Genomic DNA, 15,860 nt, shown 5'->3' on the forward strand with positions numbered 1-15,860 from the left:
ATCTTAGTGACAACACCCACACAAATGTAAATCTCAAAAATCTATGCAACTTGCTAAAACAACTTAAGGAGTAGTTTAAATCATCATAGAAATGATTCCCAAAGTGAATATTGAAACCAACTAAGGAGCTTCTTCCCAGGAAAACACCAAATGATTGTCTGGAAGTGCTCTGTACTCCTTCCTTGCAAGGATCCAATTGGAAGGGAGAAATGTCAGTGCTTGGAAAATTAGTAAAAACAAAGAAAACCACAATCAAATACTGTAGCCAGTAAGCAGCACTGAAAATGAAAAACAGCATAGATTCTTTCAGGAGGGGCTTTTGTGAATTCTTGTTTGGAACTTGAGGGCTGCTATGAAACTCTATTGGGGAAGGCACTGGCAAACCACCCCGTATTGAGTCTGCCATGAAAACGCTAGAGGGCGTCACCCCAAGGGTCAGACATGACCCGGTGCTTGCACAGGGGATACCTTTACCTTTACCTTTATGAAACTCTATATAATCTTGCCATTGCCACCTGCCACAGGTACAGTGCCCTATAGAATTTGTTGATGGTCTACATCAATTGAATTTTATTTCACAGGGTGGTCAAAAGAGGAGACTTATCCCATCAACAAATTGCATAAAATAATATATATAAGGAAGGGGGCTTGGGAACATTTTTTGTGGTTTCCCATCAATTCCCAATTGATAACTGAGATAGTGCAACTTAATAAGAGGCCTGCAGGATCAGGCCTGTATTCTGCCTAATTTGTACTACAGGAATGAAAACAAAATCCCAAACCAAAAGATGGCAGGATCAGAACTGATTCTGACAATTAGATGAGGATCTCTCTAAATCAAGGAAATGGGCAACAATATCATAAATTAAGTTAAATTCTGGTAAGGTCAATGTGATATATATTAAAACAAGAAGATCTTAACTTTATGTATATGCTGATGGAATGTAATAGAGAGTGTGATGAAAATTTTGATTCATTGGCAGCCATGAAATATTGGCACAGTGGGAGTGAGGAAGGCAAATGCCATGTTGGGGATTATTTGTAAAGGGGTTGGGAAAAGTCGCCAATGTTGTAATGAGCTCTGGTGTGGACTCATTTGGAACACTGTGTGCAGTTCTAGTAGCCATATACCATGAAGGATATTGCAGAAAGGTTGAAGAATCTGGGACTTTTCAGTATAGAAAAACATGGTTAAGTAGGACATGATAGAGATAAAAATGCATGGGGTGGAGAAAATGGCTAGAAGTAGCTCTCCCCATATAACATTAGAACTTGGGGGAACCCAATCAAGTTGATGAGGAATAGATTCAGGAGAGACACTCCAGAAAAAATTAAATTGTAGAATTTATTTCTGTAGATGCCAGGGTAGCTATAACTGTAGATAGCTTTAAAAAAAGGTTAGACAGATTCATGCTAGATAAATCCATCAATGACTATTATCCAGGGTGAGTTAAAGGAACCTCCATATACAGAGGCAGCAAACATCTGAATGCCAGTGCTGGGAGACAGCATCATGGGAAGGCTTTGTCCTCTACCAATTTGTTGGTACTCCCCATACTAGATGGCTGTTGTATGCTAGATTCTTGTCTAAAATGATGGCAGCAGCTACACAGGTTAGAAGTTGTTTCTACTATAAAATCTAGTTTTGTCCTTGGATATTTTTGGTGAGGTATCTTGTCAAACATTTTGGAAATCCAAGTACATGATTTCTACCAGATCACCCTTATCCACATGTTCATTAAGCTGGTCAAAGTACATCCACAATGTTGATGAGGCAGTACTTCCCTTTGCAAAGCCATGCTGATTTTCTCTCAGCAGGCTTTGATTTTCAGTGTGTTTAATTCTCTCTTTAATAACAGTTTCTGCTAATTTACCTAGAAAAGATGCTATACTAAGTGTCCTGTAAATGCCTGGTTCCTCTCTAGGTCCACTTAAAAATAGTGTTTTCTACTTTCCAATTGCCCATTGCAGGGGATAATTATAGTGACAAGTTATACATTCTGATTACTAGATCAACAATTTTATAATTTGACTCTTAAGAACTTTTTTGCTATCAATTAAATATTTTCATTGAAGGAAGAAACTGTGAATGAAGTTTATGAATTATTTTATGTTTATTGGTATTAGCAGTTACTGCCACCCACCTGGAGCCTGGCATCCCTGCACCTCTATGGGATCCAAAGCCAGGATGCTTCTGTGCCCCGTCTACACTTTTCCCATCTTTCATGTCTCAAATTTGCTTTTTGGTGATGGCCTTGAAAAGACTACAGCAAGACCAAGGTGGTATCCATATGGAAAGGGAAAGTCGACATCTTCCCAGTCCCACCCACCTCAGCATTATTTTACCTGCTGCCATTGCCTGTGATGGGTACCCCCAAAGCAATCCTCCCTTTTCAGATTGCAATTTGTAATCAGTCTCCAGGAGGACTGATCTTGTTCCCTGGAAAATCTAGCAAATCCCCAGTTCACAACCTCTCTGCCACAGAGTAACCCCCCCTCCCAAGCAAGCCCTTTCATCTCTAAGAGCCTGGAGATTAGTTGTCATTTTAGAGTCCCCCCTCCAAAACAGACATTTCTCCCCTGGGAAACTGATCTCTATAGTCCAATTCCAGGAGATCTCCAGGCCACAGCTAGAGGTTGATGACCCCTAAGTCAGGAATATTCCTTGAGGTTAGGAAGCAGTGCCTCAAGACTCCAAGGGTAGGCAGGACCTTTGCCATGAAGCAAGCCCCCAGCAAGGCCAAAGTGCAGGTGTGTATCTTAGCACCCATTTTAATCCTCGGTACAATGGGCTTTGCCTCTAGTATTCAATAATACCAAGGGTGGCCACCATTATACCAGTATGGCACATGCCTTTTAGCTCTAGAGTCTCAGTCTAAATAAGAGCTAGCACTTTTATTAATAGGTATAGAATATCAAGTTTATACTCCAGAAACATATACAATTATACTAGCACAATAAAAATCTAGAGAAAAGGCTATAGTTATATCACTTTGTGGCCAGAGTTCTTCTCTGCATGTAACTCACAACCAAAAGTCATATTTGTTCAATTAAAACGCATTGCAATATAGGGAGCTGTACATTACACAGATCTATTTGATTGCTTTTAGTTTGTCACAAGTAACAGCACATGTCTCATGAGGGTCAACTGGCAGTCCTTGATAAACGGTCAGTTCGTTCAGGCAGACTTGAACCCTGGTGCCTCTGTTTCACGATAATTATCCAGCAGAATTTATATTTTGGGTGAAGTATCACTTAACCTGACTTTCTTCTGCTAAGAAGCACCAGATGCAAAAATTTTAGAGTACCACTACATCAGTCTTTTGTTTCTTGATGAAGAGCTGGAGGAGGAAAGCACTATCCTGCTATATGTTCTAGCAGGGGTAGTCAAACTGCGGCCCTCCAGATGTCCATGGACTACAATTCCCATAAGACCCTGCCAGCATTTGAATTGTAGTCCATGGACATGGGAATTGTTGTCATGGGAATTGTAGTCTATGGACATCTGGAGGACTGCAGTTTGACTACCCCTGTAAGCTTAATGGGAAAAGAATGTGAAGTGTACATCGGGTTATTATATTTATTTATTTATTTATTTATTTATTTATTTATTTATTTATTTATTTATTTATTTATTTATTTATTTATTTATTTATTAAAATAGCCTTCAAGTTGGTATGAGATAAAGTTAAACATGAAGAACAGAATAAAATTATACAAATAAACAATGTGATCCTAAGATCTTGTTAGAGACCTTAGCACCAAACTTCACCACAATGCCGGCGCACTTTTACACAAATGTCATACCAGTTAAATCTGGATGCCAAGTGAGGGCCAAGTGGGAGCTCCATTGGAAGTATTTGCATTGGGAAAAGAGTAGAATTAGGATTCTAAACTCACATTCCAGGGACACAGTTTGGACCAGCATAACACTATGCCAACAGAAATGGACATCAGTAGGGTTGCTAACTGTCTGAAAAAGAAAAAAGGCTTAATAGGATATTTACCAGGTGATATTATTTGCCTCCATGCCATGAAAATCTGCCCTTGCATATTTCCACACATTAAGCCTCTATTAAAGGACAGATTTGTTGGCAATGGTAAGTAAGTTTGCCCATGATTGTGTTTACGCTGAAGCTTACCATATGCCTATGCATAATTTTTGATCATCCACAAAGTCTGGTGATAGTTTGTATGCCAAGACATATTAATACTCAGAGAGGAAGTAGAACAAAGTTTGGGGCCAGTGGTACCTTTAAGGCTTTGCTAGTCTTAAATGTGCCATTACGGGACTCAAACTTTATTGTACTGCTTCAGGCCTACAAAGCTGCCTACCTGAATCTATCTTCAGAGAAGTAGCAGTAAATGATAAAAATGGCAAACATTAAAAGGAATAAATACAGGTGTAAAGAACATCCACAATGTTTTTAAAAATAATTAGGTAAGGAAAACTTGGATTTCCTAAGGAAAATGAAAATTTCTAGGCTTGTGTATCTTCTAAAAAGATTCTGAAATTTCTTGAGCAGAGTTTTAAATTTTTTTGCCAAATGTATTGTACAAAACAAGCATCAAAGGTCATCTGACCATTGCATGTAGAAGTGGCTAGAAAATTAATATGTTTGGCCAGCACCTGCAATTGTAGATTGGTAGGAAAGAATCTGGCATACCTTATTTCTAATTAAATGCACAAATCTTGAACAATTTAGAAATTCATGGGGGTGAATGTATTTTTGAGTATGAAATAGAATATGTATTATACAGTCATCTGGAATTTTGAACTCTTGGAAGGTTTACTTGTTCCCAATACTTTTTTAAAATCTGGTGTAATACGGGGGGTCCTCAACCTCCGGTCCTCAGCCTGGTACTGGGCCGCAAAGGCCATAGTACCGGGCCACCAGCGGCCGCGCCTGCCTCCCTCCCCTGCAGCGAGAGGGGGGAAAAGAGGCAGGTGCGGCCGCTGGCACGCTGGTGAAAACGCACATGCGTGGCAACTGCGCATGTGCGTTAGCGCTACCTGGTGGCAAAAATGCGCATGCGCAGCAACTGAATATGCGCGTTTATGCACAGCTGCGGTGGCCGGCCCGCCGGTTCTCCCCCACCTCCGGAGGCGGTCCCCGACCACAAGAAGGTTGGGGACTGCTAGTGTAATATATATATTTGGCTTGTTTCTCAACTCCCCCTTTGGCTCTCCCTTGTACTTTGGTTGCCACAGCTAGTGCTAACCCAAACTGCAATTTGGGCTTGGTTTACCGGCCAAGAGTGTAGCTACCCAAGGTTGCTCCTCAGTGCACCCAGCTAGGGCAGCACACAACTACTCACTGGTCAGTAGTGAAGAGGCAGCTGAGAGTGATTAGAAACAAAAAATTAAAATCACTAGTTTTTATCCATGAAACCTTTGATTTGTGGGATATAATTTATGCTGCTAGGGTGGTGAAGTGTAGTTAGAGTGGCAAGCTAGGACCTGACAAACCCATATTTAAACACCTGTTTAGCCATGAATCTAACTAGGTGACCTTAGTCACCCTCTCTCTGCCTAATTTCCTTCATAGATCTCTCATGAGGACATAATGGATAGGGGGAATTTGTTGCTTTGAGCTCCTTGGAGGATGGAAATGGAAAATAAGAGATACCAAAAAAAATCACTTTGGCAGTCAAATCAAATGAGTTTTGTTTATTCTTTTAGAAAATTTTTGTGCTTCCTCTTCAGACATCTACTTGAGGAGGCTCACAACTAAAACCATACAATAGAACCATACCCTCATTAAATACAAGTTATAACATTAAAGTCACTATTAAAAACAAGCCACATTGTGTGTGTGTGTGTGTGTGTGTGTGTGTGCATATGTATGTGTGTGTTTGTGTGTGTATATATATATATAAAAGCCTTTTGTGGCGCAGGGTGGTAAGGCAGCTCTGAAGCTGTCTGGCCATGAGGTTGGGAGTTCGATCCCAGCAGCCGGCTCAAGGTTGACTCAGCATTCCAACTTTGGGGAAAAAAATATTTCTGGCATTGCCTGCAAGCTTGTCTACCTACTCATTGCTCCAGGATGTTAGCCATTTAAAAAAAGAAATTCTAGTCCCTGGGAACCAGGGAGAGGAAGGAAGGCGGGTGCGAGGGCAGAACGAGGCAGGTGCCTTTAGCGGCTTTTAGCCTCCATACCTTCCCTCTGCTGGTTGCTCTCCCTTAGCTAGCACTAAATAGGTTGGGGAATCCACTTTATGTAATTCCCCAACTAGCGCTTTAAAATGGAGGTTGTAGCCAGCCAGTTACTGCCCAAATGCTGGATGTTGGGGATGTCATATGGAGGGGGCAAAATATAACAACTACGTATGGTAAGCATTTCACTACATTTAACGGGTGGGGAAATTGAGTCAGAGTCAAAACCAATGTGTTGGGTGTCCATTAGGGTTGCTTTCCTCCAGGTGGGGCCATGGCATTGATTGATTTATTTAATTTAAATACAGTATAGTGCCAGGTACTATAAAACCATACCAACAAATACAGGCTAAAAGCATATTAATATAGGAGCTATACATTATTGATAAAATATATTAAGGTGTTATATAGAACATATAGTATAAGAACATTTTTAACAACCTAAAATTTCTATTCTATATTTAAATGAAACATAGGGTAGATTGCTGTGGGTGATGGTTTCATTTATTTGCTTCCAGAAATAGCTCTCTTAACCTAAAGGCCGTTGTGCAGAATTTAGCTTTCTGCTTGAATATATAGTAGCATTTCCTTCCCATAGGAGAAAATTAACTTTTCTTGGTTGGTGTTGCAAGGTATATCCCTAAGCAGAGGAAATATTATCTTAGAGCGAGGAACCTCACAAAGAGAACATCTAAAGAATTCATGCTCTAGCAACTCCAGCTCCCCCTGCCTACATGGGCAGGGCCTCTGAGCTCTTTGGATGTTCTTAAGACACCTTCCAACATCACAGGTCAGAGGACATCACCCCCACTAGCATGAAAGCCCTACTTTTGCTTTTAATTTCCTACCAGGAAAAATAATCTACTGGGGCTTGAATATATATGGATATGGGAGGAGCAAGGACATTTGGGGAGCTCAGAATATCTAACTGGCACTCTGTGTCCATCAGTCTCACTTGGGCTATGCTGAAATTGAGTAGGAATAAAGGGGGGGAAGAGCCTCTTGTGGCGCAGAGTGGTAAGGCAGCCGCCTGAAAGCTTTGCCCATGAGGTTGGGAGTTCGATCCCAGCAGCCGGCTCAAGGTTGACTCAGCCTTCCATCCTTCCGAGGTCAGTAAAATGAGTACCCAGCTTGCTGCTGGGGGGTAAACGGTCATGACTGGGGAAGGCACTGGCAAACCACCCCGTATCGAGTCTGCCATGAAAACGCTAGAGGGTGTCACCCCAAGGGTCAGACATGACTCGGTGCTTGCACAGGGGATACCTTTACCTTTACCTTTAAAGGGGGGGGGGAAGCCAGGGCTTACCATTTTTCCTTCCATGGCAAGCAACCGTTTAGATTTGGAAATTATCTCAGAGGAGTAGGGGCAATAGCCCATCAGTGGTCCAGTGAGCCTTTGAGCCAAGGATAGATTGCAGCTATGGCACTTCTGGCCTCCATCTTTATCAATTCTGTTTCCAACCTGATCCATGAGTTCAAGATACATTTTGGTATTTGAAGACTATGGCATCATATTCTGCCAAGTCCCACCCCTCCCCCATGCCCATTTTCTCCAGGCTCCCCCCCCCCCAAAAAAAAAACTCTAGAAACTTCTCAACCTGAAGTTAGCAGCCCTAATGTAAGTTTACAGAACTACTCTTTGGGTAAAGCAGAGTTAATGCACAGCTTTTTTTTATAAAGGCAATTTAATATTTTTTCCAGTTGCTTTAGTCATGATGGAATTACCTTTTAAACTCCCAAGGTCATTGATTTTTGTCTAATGTAAGGAGGTTGCGTCTTGTTTGCATACGCTCCGCAGGAGACTTCATTTTTGATCATTCAAGCTTTGTTTTGGTTTGTTTAATCCAGTCTGCCTTTCCAAATGCTGGCATCAGCAGATCACTGTGCCAGTTCCTTATCCATAAAAGTTTTTATCAGAGAAAATGTCTCCAGACAGACATCTTGGCAGCAGAGGTCATCTAATCTAATAAATTTATATTCTGAAGGCCTTTTCTCAAAAAAAAAAAGTTTTTCAGGCTGCAGCAGCTGATTTCTACCTGCCAGTCATGTGGGAAGGCAGTTTTGATAATCTGCAAGCACACTACAGCCATGTGTACAGTGTTGCCACTGGGATTCATCTTAAGCTTTTGAACAGCAACCTGATGCTAATGATGTAGCTCTGATGACAGAAATACAGGCTATCTTGACTAACACTGATGGGGGCTCTGATCTCAGAGCAAACATTTGTTTCTGGGAATGGAGCAATCAACTCCCTAGATTTCAGAATGAGGAGATGGATTTTCCTTCATGGCAGTGTTTCTCAACCTTCCGAATGCCGCGGCCCCTTAATACAGTCCCTCATGTTGTGGTGACCCCCAACCATAAAACTATGCAAGTGTTCTTTCACATAAATTAAACTGACCAATGGCGTGAAGATCCATTGTTCATGATTGTATATAAATTATTTTCCCCCAGGGTTTTCTTAGTTCAGTTCTACCTTTTGTTCCACCATGCCGATGTTGCTCTTTACTGCTACTCCAAGAAGACAAACACTCTATTTCAATCTACCCTGCAAGGATGCCCCCCCCAGTCAAACTGCTTGCCCACCGCAACCCCTGTGAAAGGGTAGTTCGACCCCCAAAGGGGTCCCGACCCCCAGGTTGAGAACTACTGCTTTTTGGAGACAGACAGTATGCAGATGATTATTTCCAGGAAGAGACAAGATAGGTAGCTATTTGGTTATCCCAAGATGGGCTATAAAAGTTTGTGGAACATGTGACAGCTGGACATGAAAGGTGCAGAACAATACTTGTGGGATTCAGAGGTCTTGACACACTGTGAGAAGTGTGCAAGCCAAAAAGTAGGGGTGTATTGGGAGTGACATCTGCCCTGATCAGCCTCTCCAGAGTTCCAGCAGGCTTCTGTCTGTTTAACAGGAAGGGATTGCCAACGTTACACCAGTGAATGTATAGCTTAGTCAGTGCAGCACCAGGTTTTACAGTGGCCACTCTGAAAAAAGTGCACTTGTTTTACAGAAATCTTTGCCATCCCTCAAAAATTTGCAGGCATTTTACCAAGCAGGCACCTCTAAATTCAGCACAAATTTTGCTTTAGGAATAATGCAGTGCAGTGCCTACTTAACAAATGAATGATTCTTCCATCTACTCATTGGAATCTCTTTTAGCTTTGATTAGTATAGCATTTTCCAAGTTCAAGCAGTTTCATATATTTTATACATTTGAAGTCCAGAACTTTTCTCCCTATTTCAAATGGAATGTTAACAGTGCAACCATGTCTTTCTGTGGAAGTCAATGAGGTTAAGAGAGTGTAACTCTGTTTAGGAGAGTGAGTGTCTAAGGGCACCTGTCATGAACCCCGATTCATGCCATCTAGGTTTCACTTCCCCGCACCCTTCAGATCTCACCAGCCGGCTCTGGCCAAGGCCATAAAGCAGTAAACCTGTCGGCTGGGTTTTCTGCCTCCCTTCCTTTCCCAGTGGGAGAGACTCCATGCAAATGTATCAATTTTACTGTAAGTGTCCTTGCGGAGACAACTCAGAGTCTCAACAAAGTGTCAACTGCTTGATAAGATTCCGGGCCATCTGGCCGCTTGGGAATCAACCTACCTCTGTTACCTTCTTGCTCTCCCACCGAAACTGTTACGTCCCCCCTCCCTTATTGGGTGGGCACTATAACTGCCTTGGTTTGTTCCTCTGTACTTTGTTATTATCAAGATCGTTGCTTAGAAAGATCATGGCCTGCTTTAGCGTTCTGTGGACTCTGTCTAATAAAGCTCTCTTTGAAATCTACAACTGACTGTTGGGTTTCGGATGCTCCTTTCTCTCGGACTCTGCAGGCTGGGCTCAGCCTGATTCCTGACAGCACCTGGTAAATTTCTAGCAGACTGATCCCAAGCCCTATCTCATATTCTCAACACAATGTTATACCCACTCAATAGCCTCTAGTATTTGCCCCCAGATATGCAGTTTTGTTCTGCAGACTTTGATGTTACATATACTCTAGCCATTGGTTTGGATCTACTGAAGCATGTGACCCAGTGGGAAATATTTCCACTCATGAAGCATAACTTTCTCACCCCCTCCTGCTGTAGTGCAAAATGTCCCTTAAAATGTTACTCCTGGGAGTCTATTGTTCCTCGGGAGCAGCATTTGTAGGATCGATTAAGAACTACAGTGGGAGGGGAAGGCAAGAAAGTCACATTGTGAGCAGAAACCCATCCATGGAAAGGCTCCAGTGGATCTTTCAATATCCAAGTATTTGCTAAATATTCAACGAACACATAGATCATATTTGAGAGTTAATGTACAGTATTCACATTTCACAGTATTAAAAGATTATGAACAATAATACATACTAGTGCTTTTAAACCTTCTGTGTTAAAGAAATTGAATTGTCTTTCAAGGAAATTAAAGTATTTTTGTTGGATTCGAGGGAATGTTCTAGAATATGCACGGCTCAGGGAGAGCACTGTTGGCCACACCATTATTCATTGTAAACAGAGAACACACATGAACACACCCAACATCCCTTTGTGACAATCGTTCTGAGGAAGATTAATAGTAATGGATTTGTATGCCTTTGTAGCACTTAGATTGGTTTACTTTATTGTGGTCTATGTATTTTAAAAATGTCTAGGAACCGAACCAGTGAAACCTGCAGGCTTTTTCTAGAGCTTATTTTAGCCACCTGAGCTTATTTTAGCCACCTCTAGAGCTTATTTTAGCCACCATGCTGAAATTATTTTGCTCAGTGTCTAGATGGCAAATGTCCTGGAAACTCTGTGCAAGTTCCATGATTAAACAAGAGGGGGGGGGTTGCAATAAATTATCAGAAAAATAACAACTTTTCACTCTCCAAAGGAGTCCCAAAGTAGCTTACAAACACCTTTCCCTTCCTCTCTGTACAACAGACACCCAGTGAGGAAAGTGGGGCCGAAAGAGCTATAATAGAACTGTTCTTCAAGAACAGCTCTAAGAGAAATGTGATTGCCTAAGGTTACCCAGCTGGCTGCAGGTGGAAGAGTGGGGAATAAAATCTGGTTCTCCAGATTAGAGTTCACTGAACTTTAACCATTCTTTAACCACTACGCCAAGCTGTCTCCCATGGAATGTCCTGAGGAACTTGGATTTCAATTGTCCCAAGCACACACATTTCTTCAAATGAAGAAATCAGCTAACAATATGGATTTAACTAATTAATTTAATTGGCTGACCTTTGTCATAATTTATCAAAATACTCTAACATATTTTAAGGGTGGGCTGTCCTAGGCAGCCTGATAATGGCTGCCTTTCTTGGGCAGATCCATCCCCATTTCAAACCTGGTCAGAGATTACATCAGCCTGGCTTTAACATCAACAGCACATCTCATGTGATGTGACTTGCCAAGTTTCATCAGTTTTCTCTGATGCACCACACACCACCAGCAGGTTAGGTGATGCTGCTCAGCAGCAAGGATGCTTCATTGTAACCAAACTGCATGCCAGCTGCATGATGGACTGTTTAGGACACAACCCTCCATCAGGATGCTTACCAGTTTTCCCAACCAATGGAAAGAAACTCACCTCATACCTAGCAAACTAGTTATGGTCTAACCCAGGCTTTCTCAACCAGGGTTTCATAAAACGGGGGGGGGGGGGGGCGGCGGCCTTGGAAGGGCGGCCTTGGAAGGGTTTCACAAATGGGTGGGAGACATTTAGCAGGTGATATGATTGTCCTTACCAAAATGGCTAATGATGGGTCTGGAGGGGGTGAGAAGGGGATGGGCCTCTAGTGAGCATGTCCACAGCTATGCTTCCCAACCATATTCTGCACAATCATGCCACTTCTGGGGTTTCTTGAAGCATGAAGAATGTTTCAGGGGATTCTCAATGGTGAGAAAGGCTGGTCTAACTAGTCAAGGCTAGGCCTGTTATTCGTTTTGGATAACAGAACGCTTTGGATAACCAGACCTTGCTTCTAATTCCATGTATTCCCGGAGCATCTGAAGGCTATTTCAAAGCCCTGCAGTCAAAGACAGAAGAATTTTTCAGTGGATAAGTTTGCATGTCAAAACATGTACTTTACAGTTCATATCTGAAACTACAGAGTTTGTACCAGATTTTGAATTCATTTTAGCTTTACAAAACTCCCAATGATAAATCCATACCTTGTGCATATTGGCTCAATAAACAGATCATAATGGAGAATCCATTTCTACTTGGCTTCATAGTGCGCTCAATAATGGGAAGGAATACTCTCCATTTCTCCACTTAAAAAAAAAATTGATCTGGCATCCCTGTCTAAGTTCAAAGATGGCCAGTATCAACAAAGGCAGGATATTATTATAATAGTGTACTGTGTATCTTGGCAAGGAATTAAATATTGTTTGTTTGACAAACAAGTCTTTTCTGCAAGAGAAACAGAGCTAGCCATGAGGCCCTCATTATTAATCAAAGCCTGAATGGAGACTTGGCTGGGAGAAAGAGGGAAAAGGAGTAACTGGAGCAAGAAAGGATAATGTATCCAATGTTTAGGCTGCCACTGCTCTCAGAATAGTTAGAAGCTAAAGATTTAAAATTTTCAGTTAAGGCAGATACCTCTGGGAAGAGAGAAGGGCTACTGACTTGGCTGGTTGCCAAAGACATTTAAACATTTTTGCCTTTTCAGTTCACCCTGGACTCCTACAATCCTTCACATGGTGCCCCCAAAGTAAATATTGGCTGCAACACTGAGAACACTTCCCAAAGAGTAAGCATTGAATAGACTAGGACTTATTTGAGTAGATCCATTTAGGATTCTTCCTAGTGTTTCTTGCACACAGAATTAACTTCTATTTAATTTTTGTCTAGTAGTCCGTTCAGATGTTGTGGCTCCTGGTGAAGAGTTAACCAAAACATTTTTCAAGCAGCTTCCTCTGACCCTTCTCCTTTGCTCCAGCTTTCCTCTGGAGAGATATCATTTCCTGATATCTCTCCAACACAGCAGTCAAATCGATACTCACTTGAACATTTGGCAGGAAATTACAAGATCAATTATTTGAATGGTATATCTAAAAGGAAGGAACCAAGTTGCCTCATTGAGATGTCTGTCCACTGCTCGCCCTCCCCAGTATCCTTTCTAATTAAGCAGTTTGTTTTCCAAGGAACTGGACCCTGGATTTTGTCCAATACCAATAAGACCACAGAGGCAGTTGATGATCTCCCTTGGCCTGCATTTACTAAACCACTAAACTACTAAGAAGCTTTGGTTTTATAGCAGCCTCACAGTCTCTGATTTGGGAAATGGTGCTGGTTATCTTTAATAACATTCTTATGCTACATAAACAAACCAGGCATAGGGAGAATTAGATGGTATCCTGGTTACCTTTTCTACTAGACCTTAAAGCAAGAAACAGGGTAGACTTTAGTAAATAATACCATAATAATAATACCATGGTGGTGGTTTTGCCATTACTTTTCCCATTAAGAATGGAATCCCAAGCAGTATTATACCTTTCTAAATCCATTGAAGTTAATAGGCTTATAAGAACATGTGACAATTATCCTTTAAAGTCCTGCCTCTCCTCCAGGACTCTGAAGCAATCCTTGTGATTAGACTACAAGCTAATCAAAGTGATTGTCAATCAGAACCCATTGAACTCTACCAGATGGGAGGGAGTAAACCAAACTTAGCTTAAGTGGGGTGAAGAAAAAACCTTTTTCTTTAGCAAAACTAATGGGAACCACTGCATCCATTGCACAGGTGAGTAATCTATCCTTGTACAGATAACATTATTGTTTGGGGAAGGTTAAAATTCCCCCTCCCTCTCTCCCTCCCCCACCCCATATATACTTTAAAGATTTTTCTGCAACCTTGTGGGGGGCATGGATCCTAGGTTTTGGGGTATTCTTGGACTCTTCCCTTTCTGAAATGTCTTAAGAGGGCCCATTACCAGAAATACAACAATTGGAGGTAACCAAATGTCAAAATGAAATTTCCCTTGTGGACATGGTTCTCTTTATGCCTTTTATGCTAAAAGGATATTTCAGAATTCATCATATAAACAGACTATTTCATATTAATATCTATGTCAACTGTAATTCTAGATGTATATATTGTATAATGTCCCAGCAGTGACCGATTATGCACAGGCTGGAACACCTGAGATGGAAGCGACAGGGCTTCAGGGAAAATCCCCGGTTATGCTTAATGTTGCCATTATCCAGGGCACTGCCAAGCCCTGACCCAACCCAGGCCCCCGGAAGGCCTGCATTAAGGAAATATGGAGTCTTCCATGTTCCTGGGTATGCCGCGGTCACAGGCGAGGGCTAGGTCGGGCTAGCCCAGTGCATAATTGGAGGAGCCGAGCCATGGCTCTGTGGACCTGACAGGGGCATCCCCCCACCCTCACCAAGGTGAGATAGCAGCACGCTGTTCCCCGCCATCGTGCAGTGGGGGCCCCATGTCCCTGCTCCCCCCGCTGCCGCCACAAAGCATGCCCAGTACTTTCAGCCCTGCGTTGCATGCACAGAGCCATTGTGTTGGGGCAGCCAGCATGCGCCAGGGGAGCCCTTCCCCTGTACGCACATGGGGAAAGGCAGGGCTTTTTGCCCCACCTCAACAGAATGGCGGCTGCATCAATGTGATGTACATAGGTACGACAAAAAGATTTACACTCATATTTGTGGATGCAGGAGCTACAACAGAACAAGAAGGCTTCCAATTCCACTTGTTCAACTCTTTGTAACCATCACACATTCAGATAAGGAACTTGGCTTCTGGGTCGTTGAACTGCTGTCAACTTCAACTTCATCTTCTCAACAGCATAGACTTTTCAAAAGAAGGGAGACATTCTGGATCTTCACTTAGGGACTTCAGAAAAAACTGCCCAATTTGTCATCGATTTTGGGTGGGGGTTTGCTAAATTGAAACTAATCACACATCCTTAATGAGTAATGAAGTGAAGAGTTAAGCACTATTGTTATTAGCTCATAATTCTAAACGTCCATATTCTTAAACCACAATAATGGCACTCTTTTGCAGCCTTTATCCTCCATCCATGAATAAGAAGAATTGTTTGATACTTGCATATGTATAGTGAGTTTGGTTTTGGGGTGACTAATGTCTGAGGAACAATGAATCATATTTGCAAAACATTTTGCCACTCAACCAGAGCTGCTGAATATGAGTACAAAGATGCTCACATTCTGGAGAAAACCATGCAGATCTCCTCCCTGCAATATTAGTCATAGAATAGTAGATGACCTTTCTTGGTTTACCTTCCTTGATTAGTCATAATCACCTGATTAGGAATCACCTGATCAACCTTCTTTCCTATGAAAAGCAAACATATAACTTAGCAAGTTGAAAGAATGATGGGCGACATGATCACTGGGACCTGCTGAGAGAGTGACAAACTCTAAATCTGAAGAATTGTGCATGCACACAAAAGCTAATATCTTGAATAATATCTTGAATAGTCTGAGGAAGCGTGTATGCACTTGAAAGCTGATGCCTTGAATAAATATTTGTTGGTCTTAAAGGTGCTATTGGACTCTATTTTTGTTGTGCTACCTCATTCCAACATAGCTACCCACTTGACTCTATCTTGAATCAAACTTTGTTGGTCTTAAAGGTGCAACTGGACTCAAAATTTGTTAAACTCCAAACAGCTCCCTAACTCCTGGGGAGAAGGAAATGAAGCTCAATGGAATTAATGTGGGAAGGATTTCTTTTTTAGGTGAGCA

The sequence above is a fragment of the Paroedura picta genome, chromosome 1, assembly GCF_049243985.1.
Source record: "Paroedura picta isolate Pp20150507F chromosome 1, Ppicta_v3.0, whole genome shotgun sequence".
In the NCBI taxonomy this organism is placed as follows: domain Eukaryota; kingdom Metazoa; phylum Chordata; class Lepidosauria; order Squamata; family Gekkonidae; genus Paroedura; species Paroedura picta.